Here is an 18,779-nt window from a genome sequence, read left to right as displayed (position 1 = left end):
AATTCCAGCCTCCGGCGTCCAGGGGCCAGCTCCGTATCTCAGTTGGGGTAGTGGAAGGCTGCTTGCACGACCCTGGCCCATGCCCCACTCCTCTCGCCACCCCCGGACCCCATTCCCTCTGGCCGTATTCCTGTCTCTGGCCTCTAGCTGCCCAGGCGGAAAGGCTTGGACCCAGCCTTGGTTCTCGTCTCTCTTTCAACTTCCCACACTGGACCATCAGGATGTTTATGGCTCCCTGTTCACAGTATATCCAGAATCCTACCGCTTCCTGCCACACCTGTGGCTACCACCTGGGTCCACGGGGCCACCAGCTCTTACCTGGCTTCCCGAGGGCCTCCCTGCATCCACCTTAGCTCCCTGGCTGGGTTTTCTCCACGCAGCAGCCAAAGGGAACCTGTGACATTTGCGGTCAGATCAACATCCTCCTCTGTTCAAAACCCCCATGGTGGGCCTGCCCCAGCCCCTCCTCGGAGTCAAAGCTGCATCCTGTGTTGGCTCTGGAGGCTTGCACCATCTGCCCCTCACGCCTGTCTGCCCTCCCCTTCACCTTGACCTTGCACACCAGCCTTCTGGCCGTTCCTGAGACTTGCCGGCACACTCCAGCTTAGCTCTTCCCTCTGCCTGCAGCTCTCCCCTGGTGTGCGTGACATGCTCTCCCCGCTTCTTTAGGGCTTGGTTCAGTCTCAGGTGCTCTTGGAGGCCTGCCCTGACCTCCCTTGTTTGAATTTGCCAGCCCCCTCCCCATTCCCCCTGGGCTCTGACCCCTCCTTACCTGCTGTTTCTTCGGGAGCCCTGTCACCCCGTGAGATACTACGTAATACACCTGTGCATCGTGTTTATTGTTTGTTGTCTCTTTCTCCCTGTGAGGATGTGGGGCCCATGAGGGCAGGGACCTTGGTTTTGTTTGTTGCTGTGTCCCAAGCACCTGGAATGATGCCTAGCACATAATCGTGAGTTCTCAAATATTTATTGAATGGATGTTTAGAAGACAAGGGTGGCTTCGTGGGGAGGTTTGTGACTAGTGACAGGTTGTGGTCCTGCGCAGGGACGAGGGGCTGTCTTCCCTCCCCTACGTGGGTCCCCATCGCGGACCTCCTTCCAGCTTCCTCACCATGCTGTGTGTTCCTGCGCCCTCCTGCCACCCTTCTTTCTGTCAGTTCTCTCTGCCGCAGCCGGAATGCTCTTTAGAAAATGCAAGTTGGATCATTTCACTGCCCTGATGAAAAACTTCTTGCATGAGGTAGGAAGCCTGCCTGCCCCCACAGCCTGGAAGTCCCTTCTTCACGGGCCCCTGCCTGCTTCCATTCTCAGAGCTCTTACCCTGTTCCAGCCCCACGGGCCTTCCTTTTCCTGCAGTGCACCGGTGTTCTTTCCCACCCCAGGGCCTTTGCATGTGCTGTTCCTGCTCCGCAGAAGGCTTTTCCCCCTCTGGCTCTTATGCTTGGTTCCTCTTTTATGTTTTAGTTCTAATGTGACCTCTTGAAGAAGATACCCCCTGACCACCAACCCTCCCCCTGAACCCCACTCCCACTGTCTGCCCCATCTGTGTTATAACCACCCCATGTTACTCCCTCCCAGTGACTGGGTGTGTCCCCCAGCTAGGCGTTGATGTCTTTTGATGGACCCCTTTGCCGTCCCGACATGACTTACAAAGATGTCATCAGGGCCGTCTGTAAGTGGTGGGTAAAGAAACAGCACCTGTCCTGGCGGGGGGCCCAGGGGAGGCATGGAGGCTGGTCTGGAGTCCCTTCCTTCTGCCTCATGGAGGGAGCAGGGATCCTCACAGCGGGTGTGGGGCCCCAGCCGGCAGGCCGCTTGCATGGGGGAGGGGTGTGTTTCCCTTCCTGCTGCATTTAGGCCGAGGTTCAGCATTAAAGTGGAGTCGCTTATGTGGCATCTCTTGTCTCCACCAGCAGAGACTTAGTGAGGCTGGTGGGGCAGAGTGCGGTCCATTCTGCTGATGGTTTTACTCTGAAGGGTTGTGGAGGCGACTCACCCATGTAAAATCATTTCCCTGCACCCAGTGAACCACCTGTCGCCTGGGTCCCCGTCAGCCTGGAGAGTGGTGGTGGTTGGGGGGGAGGATTTCTCGTGGCCCTGCTCTTCTTCCTGTGGGTCCTGAATGCAATCCTGGAATTAAAGATTCATGTTTTGGGTATGTATGCTTCCGTACCACTCACTGGTATCTCTATCTGGGGCTCAGAAAACAAATGGTCATCTGCACTATGTGGGGGAGAGACTGGTTGCTTTGAAGTTCCCCAGAGGTCTCCAAAGGGAACCTTGTGGAGGGACCTTTAAGGGTAATTGGAGAATTTTCCTAGTGGCTGGGAAAAGTTGTGCTGTGAATGTTCATTGGCTCTGATTGGCTGGGCTTGTGTTACATGTTCCTCCCTGAGCCAATCACCGCGGCTTGAGAAATGGACTGCTGTGATTGGTCAGGCTTGGATCACATGCCCATCCCTGGAGCTGGGGAAGGAGTTTCCTTTTTCCCAAACCATAGGGAGTTAGGTGGGTGGGGTGGTGCCCTAAATAAGAAGGAGGTGGGGTAGGGGGTAGGGGGAAGGAGGGTGTTAGCAGAAAGAGGAAAAGGTGACAGGCAGCAAAAATGGTTGAAGGGCCCTTTGCCCCAGAAGAGCTTCCTCTCTTCATCTCATTGCCTCAGTGACTCTGGCAATTCCAATGTTAGAGATTATTTTGTTTGGCTTAATCGAAGATCTCTTGAGGAGGTGGTAGCTTTGAGCTAATTGTTTTTATCAGGGAAGGTTTCACAATCTCTCAGATCGTTAGATCTGGAACTTGGGTTTTCCTCAGTTCCTTTTTTAATTTTTCCTTTGGGGAAAACAAAACCCAGAGGGAGCAGGGATTTACATGAGGCCCCAGAGCAAATTAGCAGTGAGTGCTGGAAGGGCAGATTGTCCCAGGTGAGTAGAGAAAGTGGGGTGCCGGTTGGAGGCCAGATGGGCCAGGGGAGCAGGGCTTGGAAGAGGCTGAACAGTTGCAAGAGCAAGTCGTTAACTAGTGTCCTCTGTCCCTGTCTGCCCCACCTCCTGGCGGCAGGATTGGGAGGAGGTGTTTTTTAATAAACTGGGAAAGATGTCAGAGCTGGAGTGTGCCAGAGTTCAGGCTTTGTCTGCCCCTGGTGGGAGGCTCCCCTGGGTATGTGCTGGAGGGGAGGGGAGGGAGGGAGGGACGAGCCGGAGACCCTGTGGCCTCATCACAGTCTGCCCAGGTACCGAGGGGAGAATTGATCTGGAATCCTTGGAGCCAGCAGGTGTATTCTGCAATGTGGCTCAGCACACCTATAAGCAGGAGTGCCCGGAGGAATGACTCCCAGCTTGCTGGGCCTTGCCCCAAACCTTGGGACATTTGCTTTTTAAGCTAGGACAGTGCGGAGATGTGTGTGGAAGGGGCCAGCCTAGAGAGCCAGGCCTTCGGGGCCCCTGGGAACATCCCTGACGGAGTGCCCTGAGTGCCTACATGGTCGCCTTCCATCTGGGAGACAGGCATGGGGCAGAGTGGGATGTCGGGCGCTGGAAGGTCGTACTGAATGAGGGGGCGCAGCATGTCGCCGTCAAGATCAGTCGTGAGTTCCCGAATCCCCAGGGTTCTCTCTAGCCCTTGGCCAGGGTTTTGGTATCCAGGAGATTAGGTGGACCCAAGAGCATGGGCTTTGGAGCCAGACGGTCCGGGTTCAGATCCTGACTCTGCCACTTGCCAGCTGTGTGCCTTTGGGCCAGTGACTTAACCACTCTGTGCCTTACTCCTTGCTCTGTAAAATGGAATGGCTTCTCTAGGGCTCTTAAAACGTGGAGGAGTTGGCATACGTAAACCACTTAGGATAACAGCTCAGCAAGTGTCATGTAAGTGTTTGCTCTTGCCATCGTCTTAGCCTTATGGACACGTGCAGATAGAAGGAGTGGCCTGCCTCAGTTTCCCCCAAGTGGGACCGTACTGGGCCCCCTTTCCTGCGTCTTGCTGTTCTCACTGCATTGTCGCTCTCTTCTCTGTCTTCCCGGCTCACCTGGGTGGCTCTCACTAGTCTGTCCGAAGGCCTGGGAAAGCTCCACCGTGTGGATGTCCCAGCCGTTCCCACAAGGGACCATTCGGCTCCATAAAACAACTGGGCAGCAACCCCTGCGTTCTTTTCCCACCTGAGGTTTCTAGTTTGAAAAATTTTAGTTTGGAGAAATTGCCAGAACCGTGTGGGGGACTGGTGGGAGCCCTCTGCCCAGCGGCACTGTTTGCGAGGGGACTGGGCCAGTTTTCTTGGCAGGCTGCCCCTCGATTTGGATCTGTCCCATTGTTTCCTCGTGAGTGCACGTTTTCTTCTAACAGATTCCTACACAAAAGCCTCCTTGTGTGAATCGGTTGGGAGTAGAGCTCTTGTGGCTCAATTGGGGTGGGTAGTCTGGACTCCCCCCAGCTTGGCAGCCCCACCTGCGGCAGGCCGGGACCCCAGGGAGGGTTTGCACACACACCCCCCACCCCGGGACTGCAAGAGCCAGTGATTCCTTCCAGCCTTGCCCTTCTTGATCCTTCCTCCTGATCCTTCCTCCGCCTGCATCCTATTCTCCTCACTCTGATTCCTCACCCTCATGTGAGGTGCCAACCAAGGCCCGAGGATCCTTCCAGCCGCCTCTGCGGGCCTGGATTCTCCCTTCCCTTCCCCGCCAAAGCATGACTGCCTGTGGGCTAGGCTGGGCCAGACACCCGCCTCCTCCTCTGGGCTGGAGAGCCGAGGTGGGGGGGCGGCCCTGGGACGCCCGAGCAGCGGGTGGGGGCTCCCCTCTGTTCTGGGGCCTCCCACCCATCCCTCTGAGTCCTGCAGCATCAGCCTGGCCCCTTCTGGCCTCTGGGCCGGCTGTGGAGGTCATGCTGGCCCTCCTCGGCCCCGAGCCCACTGCAGCCGGAATCCCTTGGCAGCAGCCAGTGACTCTCCAGCCCCGGGACTCTCTTCAACCGCCTGTTCCCAGGCTTCCTGGATTCCACCCACTGCAGCTTCCCGCTTCCTTGTTGCAACTCGGGAGTCTTTAATTTCTCTCTGGGGTGAAATAGGATGCGCTTCAAGGGAAGTGCCTAAGACACGGCGATGAAGTAGAGACCTCACACGAACACCTGTGTGATCGCCCCCCAGAAGAAAAGCAGGACCCCGTGCTTCTGCAGGCAGAAGCCCCCGCAGAGGAGACGAGGCTCGTTCCCAGCTTGCTTGGCTTCCTGTTGCGTCCCCCCGTCTGCGTCCCTGGTCCCCTGATGCGGTCATACTGCTGTGGTCTGAATGTCCGTTCTCCCAGAATTCATCTGTTGGCAAACTGGATGCCCAGGGTGATGGTATGAGGAGGCGGGGACTTTGGGAGGTGATTGGGTCAGGAGGGTGGGGCCCTTATAAAAGCATTTGAGCCCTCTTATTTATTTAAGATTTTATTAGTTGTTGGTCCAAGGGTTGTGGGTTATTGTTAAGCTATTTAAGATTTTATTTATTTATTTATTTATTTATTTGAGAGAGAGAGAGAGACAAGCAGACTCCGTGTGGAGTGCAGAGCCCGTCATGGGGCTCTATCCCATGACCCTGAGATCATGACCTGAGCTGAAATCACGATTCGGAGGCTTGACTGACTGAGCCACCCAGGCGCCCTCCCACGAGTGCCCTTTTCAAAGAGTCCCCAGAGAGTCCCTTTTCGCCATGTGAGGACACAGCAGAAAACCTATGACGACCCAGAAGAGAGCTCTCACCTGACCCTGCTGGCACCTTGATCTCAGACTTCCAGCCTCCAGACAGTGAGAAATAAAGGCCTATTGTTTATAAGCCGCCCTATCTTATTGATGGCATTTTGATCTCACAGCCCTGATGGACTAGAACAGGAATTGGTCCCCGGAGTGGGGTGCTGCTTTAACCACACCTACACCTGGGGAAGCGGCTTTGCACCTGGGTCATGGGCAGAGGCTGGGAGAGTGTGGGGTGCAAGCTGGAAGGAGCCCACATTGCCCCGAGTGGACCATTAAAATAAATCCTGGCGAGGGCTCAGAAGGAGGAGAGGGGGGCTGGTGAGAGCCCCCGTCTTCTTAGAGAACACCCAGGTGGTCGGGAGCAGAGTGGTGGCCTGCGGACATGAGGACCTGCTTGGAAACCGGAGGAGAGGCCATCCTTGAGAGAACGTGCCCGAACTGTGTTTGCGATCCGGGGTTTTATGGCAGGTGGAGCTTGCAGGTGATGAAATTGGACACCTGAGCCCAGGATGGAAGGTGTGGCTTGGCTTCTTCCTGTGCTTATAGTAAAATGCCAATGGAGAGAGGCGACCTCCAGACTGTTCATCAGAGGGAGGCAGAACTGAAACATTGGAAACCTCCCAGCCTATCCACCGTGGAGACAACGAGGAAGCCTGTTCAGAAGAGAAGGCCAAGGGTGTGGCTGATGACCGTTTGATAAAGGGATCCGTGTGGGTGTGAGCCAGACTTCATTCACCTCTGTAGGAAGACAGCCAGCTGGAACCGAAGAGGAGGGACAGGGAAGGAGTGAGGGAAGGTGGCTGGAAATACTAGATTTTATGGGATGGACCGTGGGGCCGTTCGGCCACCTGTGTGCTGTTCTTCAAGACAAGGGCAGGACCCCAGGAATGATTCAGAGGCCATCGGGGGGATTATTTTCCAGCCCTGGGGTTTAGTGTGGTTTGCCCCATTGGGTTTTGGGCTCCCCTTGGACCCGTTCTCCCTTGTTTCTCCTTTTGGGAAGGGAGTGTCAAACCTGGGCCGGTCCCACTGTGGTATTCCAGAAGCCTGTAACATTTTCGATCTCACAGGCTCCAGGCTGGGGCCTTGCTTGTACCCGATGTCGATATCTAGATGAGGCTTTGGACTGGGACTTTCGGGTTGAGGACACGTGAGAAGGGTTTAGTGGGATTAGTGTCCCTTATAAAAGAGACCCCAGGGGTGCCTGGGTGGCTTAGTCGTTAAGCGTCTGCCTTTGGCTCAGGTCATGGTCCCAGGATCCTGGGATCCAGCCCCGCATGGGGCTCCCCGCTCAGCGGGAAGCCTGCTTCTCCCTCTCCCACTACCCCCTGCTTGTGTTCCCTCTCTCGCTGTCAATCTCTCTGTCAAATAAATAAATAAAATCTTTAAAAAAATAAAAAAACAAAAGAGACCCCAGGGGGTGCCCATCGAGGGCACACTGAGAAGCCTGCCAGCAGAAGGAGGGCTCTCCCCCGACCACTCTGGCACCCATTGTAAGAAATAAATGTTTGCTGGGACTAAGCCACTCTGTGGTACTTTGTTCCAGCAGCTCAGCCCAGACGGACCGGGACCCACGTAGATATTCTCTGGTCTGTTTTCGCTTCTCATTATGTTTGTGAGATCCAGCCTTGGGGTTGCAAGAAGCCACACCCGGTTTTCACGATTGTGCAGTATTCCATGAGGCCGTCTGGGTGTCTCCCGTTCACGATGGCTGGTGTACATGCCCGCGTTCCCCGGGGGCCCACAGCCAGGGTAGGGCTGCTGGTCCCCGTGTGTGCATCTCCGGCTCTGCCCGGACGTGTCAGCCTCATTCCCAGAGTGGTTGCGCCAGCGCTCACGCCCCTCATTAAGTTTTTTATGTAATAATTTATGGAGATGAAATTCACATAATGTACAATTAGTCATTTTAAAGTGATCAATTCAGTGGCCTTTCGTGCCTTCACAGTGTCGTGCCGCCACTGCTTCCGTGGGCTGCTGGGACAGTCCCGTGCCCCCACAGCGAAACCTGCTCCCCCTTAGCGGCCACTCCCCCCCTGCCTTCCACCCCCCGGCGCCCGCTCACCGGCGGTCTACTTTCCGTGTCTGTGCACTTGCCTCTCGAGACGCTTCGCACGAATGGGGGGTCTTACGGTCTGTGTCCTCTCGTGTCTGGCGGCTTCCCCTCGGCACCGTTTTTGAGGTCCATCGCCTTGTGGCAGGTGTCCACTGTGGGTAGAGCTGTGGAGAGCGTGGGTGTCCGCGTGCCTCTGTGGGCCTGTGCGCACAAGTGCGTGTGCAAGAGCGTGGGCACGCGTGGGCACACGCATACAATCCCGCGTCGCGCTGGGACTCTGCACCCGGGACGGAGGTTCTGGATCCAGGCAGGAGGCGCCGGCTCCCCGCTCCTGGCTCTGCGTCCCGCTCGCTGTGTGACCCACGGCAAGTTCCTCCCGTCTCTGGGCTTTGTGAGGCTCCAGTAAACGGGGACAAACGCACTCGCCCCGCAGGCTCAAGGTGTCAGGTGCTTTGGGCGGGGTGCGGCCCGGCGGCCCCCAGGCGCGCCTCGCGTTGGGTCACCGTGGGGACGGCTCCCCCTGGCTCCGGGATCAGGACTCGGGTCTCCTTTTCCGGAGTCGTGCGCCGCTCCTCCAGGCCTGCCCAAGTCGCTGCTTGTCCGGCGGGCTCCTGGCTCCCTGCGCCTCCCGGATCCATTCCCTTCGTGCCGGTGCCGGTCCTGTGGGCTCCGGCCCCCCACCTTCCAGTTCTCGGGGACTTGGTCGGGACGTGCCGGGGGTGGAGGGCTGGGTCGTGGCGTGCGGGGAGCCTCCTCACTAACCATCCCTCCCGTATCCACGCCGGCGCCCGAGACCTTCAGGCCTTCCCGAGCCTCTCTGGTTGCGATGGGTGCGGTTTTGATGTGCATTTCTGAGTTTGAGCCATTTTTCTTTTGTATGTCAGTGGGGGTGCAGGGTCCCAGGCTCAAAATTTGAGGGGCCTGTTGGGGGTCACACAAAGTGGGGGTAGACTCCAGGCCTCGGGCTTGGTTTAATCAGAAGTCTCAGGCTCCTGATGGCGGAGGTCAGCTAAGCCTGGAGTGGCAGAGGACGTGAGGCTCTCCAGAGAGCGCTCGGAGCAGGAGGCCGGCGTGTGTCCAGGACCGGGAGAGAATGTGGCTGACCACCCCCGTCCCCTTCCTGCTGTCCCAAAGCGGCTTGGGCGTCCCCACCTGCTAATAATGGGGTGCAACTGGGTATGCATGTACTAATTTCCCAGGGTCTCTGTTCTCACGTGGCCATCCCCTCTGTGTGTCTCTGTGTCCTCCCCTCTTCTTATATGGGCATCTGTCACTGGATTTAGGATTAACTCATCTCCAGATCCATAACTTGATTCCCTCTACAAAGATGCTGTTTCCAAATAGGGTCACATTCCGAGGTCCCAGCTGGACAGGAATTCTGGGGGACACTATTCAACCCACCCTAACTTGGTGTGTGCCCGATCCTCGGACCTGCAGATTTCCAGGTTCAGATCCAGCTCCTAGTTCTTGGGTTCTCTGGGAACTCGGTTTTCTTCTGGAAGCCACCCTGGACCTGTGCAGTGGGGCTGGTTTCCTCAGCTCACACGGCCTCAGCTCGTCCTGTTTCTCATGACAGTGGGACTGGACGTGCTCGCAGGGCCAGCGCGTGCCCAGAAAGCCCCTGCTGACATCAGAAATGAGATAAAGAAAGAAAAACAAGGGCATGATTTTTGAAAATTGAAGGCATGCAAAAAACTAGTAGAAGCTCAGAAGAAGGCACAGCATGAAAAGTCACTGCTCCCTACCCTGACGATGGGTCCCGGCTCCAGGGGGACTGCCTGGTGACTTGGTTTACTTGGTCCCTTCCTGAAAACAGTGTGTGTGTCCACAGGGACCGGTACATGGTTCCTTCCCAGGCACACGGCGCATGCCCTGCGTGCCTTTCTCCGCCTTGGGTTTGGCACCTGGGGGTGGAGCTTGGAGATCCCTGCTCTGGCACGTATGTCACCTTGGAGGGGCCCGGCCGGAGGCCTTCCCTCCACCCTATGGGCTTGGGAAACAGAACGTTGCGAAGGCAGAACTGTGGTTCCCTAGTTCCCGCCAGAGCCTTGCGGACGTGACCCAGGAAGCCACAGGTTGGGATCCATGTTAGAAAAGGCTTCTTGCTGGAAACACCTGTGTGTCTTCCGGAACTTTCTTGGGTTGCCTGGGGCTGCCGTAGCAGACCGTCACAGACTTGGTGGTTCAAAGCAATGGAAATCCACCCTGTCACAGCTCTGGAGACCAGAAGTCTGAAATCAAGGTGTTGGCAGGGCCACGCTCCCTGCAGAGGCTCTGGGGAAGCCTTGCTCTTCTGGTGGCTCCAGGTGGCCCTTGGCTGGAGGCCACATCCCTCCAATCTTTGCCTTCCTTTCCACATGACCCTTCTTTGAATCTTCTCTTCTGCTGTAAGGACACTCGCCATTGGATTTGGGGCCCACCCGCGTGATCCAGGATAATCTCATTTTAAGATCCTTAACTGGATCGGCGAAGACCTTTCTTCCAAATAAGGTCACTTTAAGGTTCTAGGTAGACATGTCTTTTGGGGGGGCACCGTTCCTCTCCCTACAGGAAGGATGATGCTGACAACAGCAGTGAGCAATGACTGACTGCTTGCTGTATGCCAGGGACCAAGCCGCGCGGGGGACAGCTTATCAGATCCTCACAGTGCCCCCAGGGTGCGATTATGCGTGTTTTCCAAGTGGAGGCACAGAGGCTCAGGGGGGTCAAGAGACTGCCAGAGGTCACACAGCTGGTGGCTGAAGGGCAGCCCGGACCAGCACCTGTGCTCTTCACTTTTGTTCCCAGGGATATAGCCCAGATCTGGTTGGAGGGGTGTTTCGTGTGGCCCCACACGGCAATTAAAAAATTTATTTAAGTAAATTGGTAGCCAGCATTTAAAGATGGGCAGATTTATATGGAAATCTAGATTTCTAGGAGTTCATGACACAGTTCGTTGGGGTCTGTTCTTCGGTGAGCTGAGGTCTGCTCATCTCAGCAGGACGATGCTCTCCAGCTCTGTGGCTGTGGGCAAGTAACACTTTTCCTGGCCTTGGCTTCCTCATCTGTAAAATGGGGACAGTCCTAGCCCTGGCCACGCAGATGTTGCTGTGAGGGACACACAGGTTGGTAAATGGGGTGTGAGCAGGCCCCGCCCGGTGCATATTCAGCTGTGTGTTGGCTGCCTCAGGCCGGCCCTGTCGCCATCAATTTCCAGTCTGTTTCTGGAGTAAATTCAGAGTGTTCACAGAGGCTGTCCAGGGTCCTGGGTGATGGAAGAGTTCTCAGAGGAAATCTGGGCCGTCGGGAGCCCCTGGGGGTTCTGACGGCGCTGAAAGCCTTAAGCCCCCCGCAAGCATCCTGCCTCAGTTTCCCCATCTGTCAGGTGAGGTGCTGTGAGTGTCCACACGGCCGAGGACTGGGTGAGCACGGTGCTTGGGACACTGCCCGCTCCTGGCGAGAGCCTGGGGATGGTGACAGTGGGGGTGGCGAGGCAGGGCATGTCCTGGGCACCTGGAACAGGAGGGTGGCAGACCAGCGTGGCCCGGGGAGGTGGCAAGGAGGGGCTGTAGCGGGGGACATGGGGCGGGGAGGCTGTCCTTGGTGGGCAGCCTGGCCCTCACCATCCTCTCCCACAAGACGCAAGGACTGACGTCGCTGACCTCCAGGCTCCCTTGTGGCAGGGAGGGGGGGTTAGTGTGGGGGAGCTGTCAGCAGTCATGGTGATCTGTGTCCTTGGCGGGGAGGGAAGGAAGGCCGGGGGCTGGGACAGAGTCCAGCTGAGGTTTGAGATATCCTTCAACCCTGGGGGACAGTGTCGGGAGGGGCTTCTCGAACCTCTTCATGGGTTTGGACGTACTAACAAGCAGCCTTGCATTTCTGCAGCATCTCTGACTTTTCGGGAGCTCTCACACCTGTGGTCTAGTGGACCTGCCGCGTGGGAGGCTGGGCAGGCTCCAGGTGACTGCAAGGTGGATAGAAGCAACACTAGCAGGGGCCCCCCCCCTCCAGCCAGGGGGGACGCTTTGCATTCATCATCAGCTGCCTCCTTAGCCACTCCGAAGGGCTCAGGGGATTTCAGTCCCCGTGGATGGATGGGACAGGCGGGTGGAGAATCGGCTCTGGGCAGCCCTGCTGTGAACCAGCTGAGGGAGTGATGCAGACAGGGTGGGTGGGGGGAGCAGAAGGAGGCCATGTGCTGTGAGAAGGAGGGGTGCTGGGCTCCCGAGTGATCGGGAAGGTTGCTCATTCCTTTGGCATGTTTGCTGAGCACCTACTGTGTGCTGGGCCCTGAGCAGTGTGGGGGCTGCCGTGTGGACAAAGCTGACCGGGATCCACTCTCAACTACTGACATTGTAGCAGGAGGGACGGCCTGTGCACAAGCAAATAGAGACGCTCACAAATGGCGTCTGAAGGGAGCAAGGCGGGTGAGTTGACCTCAGGGTCTGGTGGGGTGGTTGGGCGGGACTTTCTGAGGAGGAGTCAGGCATGGGAGCAGCTCGCCGGGCAGAGGGCACAGCAGGTGCAAAGGCCCCGAGACAGGAAGTTGCTTACCAAGTGGTGGAGGAGGAAGCAGGCCAGTGGGGCTGGGGAGGGGGAGAGGCAGGCTGGGGCCCTGTAGGACGCGGTGAGGGGTTTAGATTTGGTATCAGTTCGTCGGGATGCCTTTGGAAGACAGGAATGGATTTGAGATTTCTTCGGCAGGGAGAGCCACTGGGTTGTGCCAATGGACTGCTCTTGGGGTGTGAGGGAAGGAGATCAAGGACAGCTCTCAGACTTCTGTTTGAGGGGCGTGAGGCTGTCTTCCAAGACAAAAAGACCAGGTAAGGGGGGCGATCAAGAACAGATGGACAGTGTGGCCTTAAACCTGGCCTTAAATTCCTGGTAGGACAGCTCAGCAAAAAAAAAAAACAGGCCAAGGACTTAATAGAGATTTCTCCAGAAAAGATGCACAAATGAATGCAAATGAAAACCACGGCGATCCCACCGCACACCCGTCAGGATGGCTACTACCCAAAACTGGAAAATCGCCAGCGTGGGCGAGGGTGTGGAGAAACTGGAGCCCTTGTGCACTGTTGGTGGGGATGTGGCATGGTGTGGCTTCTGCGGAAAACCGGGCACAGGTTCCTGGGAAAATTAAACGCAGAATTACCATATGACACAGCAATTCTCCTTCTGGGCATATGCCCCCAAAGAACTGAAAGCTGGGACACGAGCAGATTATCTGCACACCAATATTCGTAGCCGTATGATTCCAGCCACTCAGGGGTCCACGGACCAGAGGAGCGGGGAAAGTGAGCCCCTCCATCCACTGGAATGTGAATCAGCTTCGAGACAAGGCCGTTCCACCCCCTACACCCCCGTGGAGGAGCTCAGAAGACACGGTGCTGAGTGAGGAGAGCAGCCGGCCACGAGAGCACACGCACCGCAGGATTCCACTCCCGCGAGACAGCCAGAGGAGTCCTGGTCACAGAGACAGGACGCGGGATGGGGGCGCCAGGGGCCGGGGGAGGGGGCCGGGGCGCTGGGGTTTCCTGGGGACAGAGTCTCCGTTTGGGCAGATGAGAAAGTTCTGGAGGTGGATGGTGAGCCCAGTCGCACAACAACGTGAATTTGCCTGATGCCACTGAAGTGTGCACGTAAAAACAGTGAAGATGGTACATTTTATGCTATTTAAAAAAAAATCATGATGGGGTTTCACCTGAGGGGGTGTTGGGTTCGGCGCTGTGGTCAGATTACAACATGCTGAGCCTCTTGCAAAAGAGCGAGCCTTTGAAGGAGGCAGCCCTGAGCTCCCGATTCCTACGAGCTCAAACCACGGTTGCCCCATTTTATGAGGCCTTGGCAGGCTCCGGGGCGCATTCTTGAACGGGGGCCAAGGCGAGCGAAGGAAGGCTCATTTAGTAATAGTTCTGGTGGCTCGCTGACACTGAGGTATCTTCTTCAGAGCAGGTCCCGGGTCCCTCCCAGCTCTCTGCACGGCCGCCGGGGAGGCAGGAGAGGACACCCTGCGGCCGAGCGGGGGGCCGGGGTGGCGAGGACAGGGGCCGGTGGACTTTGTCTGGAAAGGGACACGTAGTAAATATGTTGGGCTCTGCAGGCCAGACAGGTCCCGTGTCAGCCGCTGGAGTGCAGAGGATACACCCACGGGAGGGTGAGGCTGTGTGCGCGACGGTGTTCTTTACGGGCACTGAAATGTGAATTTTATGGAACTTTCACGTGTCATGAAATAGCATTCTTCCCGTATTCTTTTCCCCCCAACATTAAGAAATGTAAAAGCAGGGGCACCTGGGGGGCTCCATCGGTTGGCTATCTGACTTCGGTTTGGGTCATGATCTCAGAGTCCTGGGATTGAGCCCCCCATCGGGCTCCCTGCTCAGCAGGGAGTCTGCTTCTCCTTCTGCCTCTGCCCCTCCCCCCCGCTCATGCTCTCTCTTTCTCTCTCATGAATAAAAAAATCTTAAAAAAAAAGAAAAGTAAAACTGTTGTTAGCTTCTGGGATGAATGGAAGCAGGCATCAGGACAGAATTGGCCTGGGGGCTGCAGTTTGCTGGACCCTTCCTTGCTTGAAAACACCCGCTTTGTTATTGGAGTGGAGTGAAGGGATCGAAGGGCTGCTTATTCTCTGCCTGACGCACGTGGAAAAGTGGGGCCCTAGGGTGGTCTGTGCCTGCCAGAAAGAGTGTGGACAGGTGGACTGCCGGATTTCATCACGGCGGTGGAATTAGGGGGTCCAGGTGAGGCCCTGATTTGAGGGGTGGAGGGTAGGATTGGGCTTGATCCACCTGGGGACAGGGGTCTCCCCACTCGTCTGTGTTCCTTACTCTTCCATACCTGTGGGGAGCCTGTCCTGAGACAGAAGATAGGGTGGTTAGAGCACAGGATTTGGGGCAGACTGGGGTTTGTGACCCTCTGCCTCTGCGGGGTTTGTACCCTTGGGCAAGTGAGTGGTTTAAAATCTCATTGTGCCTCAGTTTCCTCATCTATAAAACAGAACAAATAATGGTACCTGCCTCACAGACTAATTGTCAGGATTAAATGAAAGAAAACATAGCTTCAGATGGGATGTTTTGGGCTACAAGCAACATAAAAACCTGCTTCCAAGTGGCTGGTACAATGCAGATGTTTGTTATCGTGCTTCATAAGAGACTGGAGATGGTAGGTGTTTCCAGATTTGTTCGGCAGTTCAATAATGTCAGGGCACTGGGTCAGTGTGTGGGTGCTTTCTTAGTCTTGTCCTCATGGTGTCATGATGGCTGCCACAGCGCCAGACATCACACCATCCCATACATCATTCAAAGCCTGAAGGAGGAAATTTAGGGCTTTCTACCCAATACTGGAAGCAAGTCAGGGTTCTCTTAGTTGAGGGATGGGATAGAGGTGGGCTTTGGGTGAGCAGCAACACGCTCTGCGTGTGCGCCAAACATTTAGCACGTGGCCCGGCCCCCAGAAAATGCTGGCCATCCCCGTTGACGTTAGCCTACGACGTATTGGGCGCACAGATTCTTCACAGCTGAACATAGCCAGATCAAGAAACAGCAGTGCCCAGAATCCCCTGTGCTCCCCCCTAGTCACTCCCTGCCCCAGGGGTAAGCACTACCCTGAGTTCTTACAGCGTAGATTGGTTCCAGCGGGGTTTGTCCTTGATCAGGATGGCATCACACAGCGGGCACTCCCGCAGGCTGGCTACTTCCGCTCGACATTGGCTGGGTGAGTGTACCACCGTGCGCGTGCTGGTTCACCTTCGGGTTGTTCCCAGTTCGGGGCCCCCAGGAATAAAGCTCTAGGAACATTTGTGTGCACGACTTTGTGTGGCCATGTGTTCTCATTTCTTTCAGGCAATACCCAGGAAGGGGATTAGCAGGATGTGGGGTGTGTGTGCGTTCTGCTTTGGTGGATCTTGCCCGACAGCACTCCAACGTGGTTGTACCGGTTGACCGTCCTGCCGGTGGTATACGGTGTCCGGATGCACCCTAGCGCACGTCTGCAGATCCGCCCGATGCCCCTGAGCTCCTCCGATGGCGTATCTGAGTCCTTTCAGATCGACACATCTGCTCTCTCACTTGGCGCTCAGCTCCCGTCTCATGGACTGTCCCCCCATAAGTAAGCGCCAGCTTGGAGCATCATAGGTGCTCAGGCAGGGTTGGAATGAGCGAGGAGGGACTGCTGTATTCTCATCTCGAGGGGCTGGGATGCAGGGGCTGCGTGCAGACTCCGGCCCCCGTGAGGGCCGACAGGCGGCAGAGGTGACCGGGACAGCTTGGTGTGAGGGGACCGGGAGCCGTGGGGCCTGTGGCGGCCGGAGAGCAGGCTCGCCAGCCAGCTCGGTTCCTGAAGCCTGGGGCCGTGTGGCGATGCACATCTCCCCGGTTTTCAAAAGTTGCTGGAAATACGGCCTTTATCTTGCCATTTAAAAAATATTGTCAAGAGGGCGCCTGGGTGGCTCAGTTGGTTAAGCGACTGCCTTCGGCTCAGGTCATGATCCTGGAGTCCCGGGATCGAGTCCCGCATCGGGCTCCCTGCTTGGCGGGGGGTCTGCTTCTCCCTCTGACCCTCCCCCCTCTCATGTGTTCTCTCTCTCTCTCTCATTCTCTGTGTCTCAAATAAATAAATAAAATCTTTAAAAAAAAAAAATATTGTCAAGAGATTCAAATGTTTTGGAATACCATTTGATCCCAAACTCTTCCACTGGCCGAATCTGGCCCATGGGTGGACAGTCGGCTTCAGATGGGGGGTTCAGGCTATGGGTTTTTGTTTTTGTTTTGGAGGGAAGGGTGGTGGGAGAGGGCATTTAAGACATTTTGGGTAATTTTTTTTTTTTTTAAAGATTTTATTTATTTATTTGAGAGAGCGAGAGAGAGCACCTGAGAGGGGGGAGGGTCAGAGGGAGAAGCAGACTCCCTGCTGAGCAGGGAGCCCGATGCGGGACTCGATCCGGAGACTCCAGGATCATGACCTGAGCCGAAGGCAGTCGCTTAACCAACTGAGCCACCCAGGCGCCCCATTTTGGGTAATTTTTAAAAACTTAGAAAACATTTCAGACATACGTAAAAGTAGAACATGTCATGACTCCTGTGTGCCCCTCACCTGCTTCCACAGACATCGAGTCGTGTGTCCTGAGCTTTGTCTGTCCCCCCGCAAACTGTTTTCTTTCCCGAGTTATTCTGAAGCGTATGTTTGACACTGTTTCCTCTGTGTCCCTAACACGGTGGTTCTCTAACTTTACCTACCAGCAGAGTCCCTGGGGGGGGCTTGGTGACACACAGATGGCTGGGCCCCACCCCCAGAGTCTGAAATGGGGCCCGAGAACCAGCATGTCTAACAGGTTCGCAGGGGATGCTGATGCCGCTGGTCCAGGGACCCCACTTGGAGAACCTCTGCTTGATCAGGTACAGAGTGAACAATGACACAAAGCAATAGAATCCCCCCACACCCCGACACTGCCGTGATACTGTTAGCACCCCCAAACTAATTTGAGGTAGAGAGATGAGGTTGCTCAGCTCCTTAGAAATCCCCTGGGCCATCCACCCCTTGTGCTTGGGTCCCTTTTAAGAGGTGAGGGACTGGGGCTCAGTGGTGGGTCGGTCCCTGCCCAGCCAGGAACTTCCCGGGACCCCCAGGAACCCCATGTTGCTCTGACCTCTGCTCTTCCCCATCTGTCCCCCTGGGGAACCTGCTGGCTTTTTGAGGTGGGCTTTGGCGGGACCCTCCTGGTTCTGACGCCATCCCAGGACAGGGGAGGCTGGCCTTCCGGGGCTCCTCGGCCCCCCTGATGTTCCTGGCTAGGGGTGTAGCTGGCTGAGCTCTTTTTGGGGTGTGCCTCAGTTTATGTTCTGACACCCTCGTGTCACTGTCAAGTGTGGCTGCCCTTGGGGTCGCTGAAGTCAGGAGGCGGTGGGGGTCTGCAGCCGGAAGGCGCTTGTCATCCAGATTCCTTTGTGAGAACAAAGGCCCCCCACTGCACAACTTGAAAGAAGCCGCCCAGAGTGTCCTGCCCTGGGTTTCTTTTAAGGCAGTTCAGGCTGCAAGTCAAGGAGGGGGTCCTTTGGTGGGGGGGTGTGGACTGGGCATGCTAGAGCATGCTAGGCATAGGGCTTTACTTTAAGAAGACAGTGGGCCTCCCATGGCGGGATCTGGTCCGCCTTGTCCGGCCTGGGTCTTGCCTGCTGGCTGCAGACAAGAATGTTCCAGAAAGGAAGAGGCACCTGGGTGGCAAATGTCACTCTGCCCTGGTGCAGGGGTGTCGCCAGGTGTGGAGGGGGCTGTGTGGGAGGAAGCCCCACATCTCTGAGTAGGTGTGGGAAGCAGGACATTGGTCCGCCAAAGATGTCTACGTCCTAATCCTGGAATCTGTGAACCTGTTAGCTCACGTGGCAAAGGGGACTTGGCAGATGCCGTGAAATCATGAGTCTCGAGGCGGAAGGTGATCCTGGCTTATCTGGGTGGACATGTGACTTTCTTAGCCTTGTCCTTATGGTCTCATGATGGCTGCCACAGCACCAGACATAACACCGTCCCATACATCATTCAAAGCCAGAAGGAAGGAGGATACAGTGGGAGGGCCTTGTTCTTTTATTGTCACAAGAGTCCTTAGAAGAGGGAGGGAGGGACGTCAGAGAGGATGTGATGATGAGGGCAGGGTTTGGAGCGACGGGCCAGGCGCCAAGGGGCACGGTGGCTTCTGGAATCTGGAACAGGCAGGGAAGTGGATTCTCTCTGAGAGCCTCCAGAAGGAACCAGCCCTGCTGATCCCTTGTATTAGCTCCATTTCGGGGTGAGACCCGCTTTGGATATCCGACCTTCAAATTGCAAGAGGCTAAGTTTGTGATGTTGTAGACACGTAAGTTTTTGATAACTTGTTAGAGCAGCACCAGGAAATTGACCCAATGAGTTTGCTTCCACTGATGCCAGAGAAATAAAATGACAACGAATTCTGGTTTGGGTTTAAGCAAAATATTTAAACTTAAAATAATATTGTGGGTTTTAATATATTTACTTGTAAGCATTTCAGTATTTTTTTCAA

The 18,779-nt window shown here is 56.0% G+C and overlaps 1 protein-coding gene across 5 annotated transcripts in view; it reads left to right on the top strand.

Moving 5' to 3' along the window:
• The window catches only part of SCARB1 (scavenger receptor class B member 1), a 72,585-nt gene that overhangs the window by 8,693 nt on the left and 45,113 nt on the right, over nt 1–18,779 (top strand). The window lies entirely within an intron of this gene.

This window comes from Halichoerus grypus, chromosome 13, assembly GCF_964656455.1.
Source record: "Halichoerus grypus chromosome 13, mHalGry1.hap1.1, whole genome shotgun sequence".
In the NCBI taxonomy this organism is placed as follows: domain Eukaryota; kingdom Metazoa; phylum Chordata; class Mammalia; order Carnivora; family Phocidae; genus Halichoerus; species Halichoerus grypus.
Note: the sequence above shows the minus strand (reverse complement) of the source record. Positions and strands in the feature narration are given on the sequence as shown.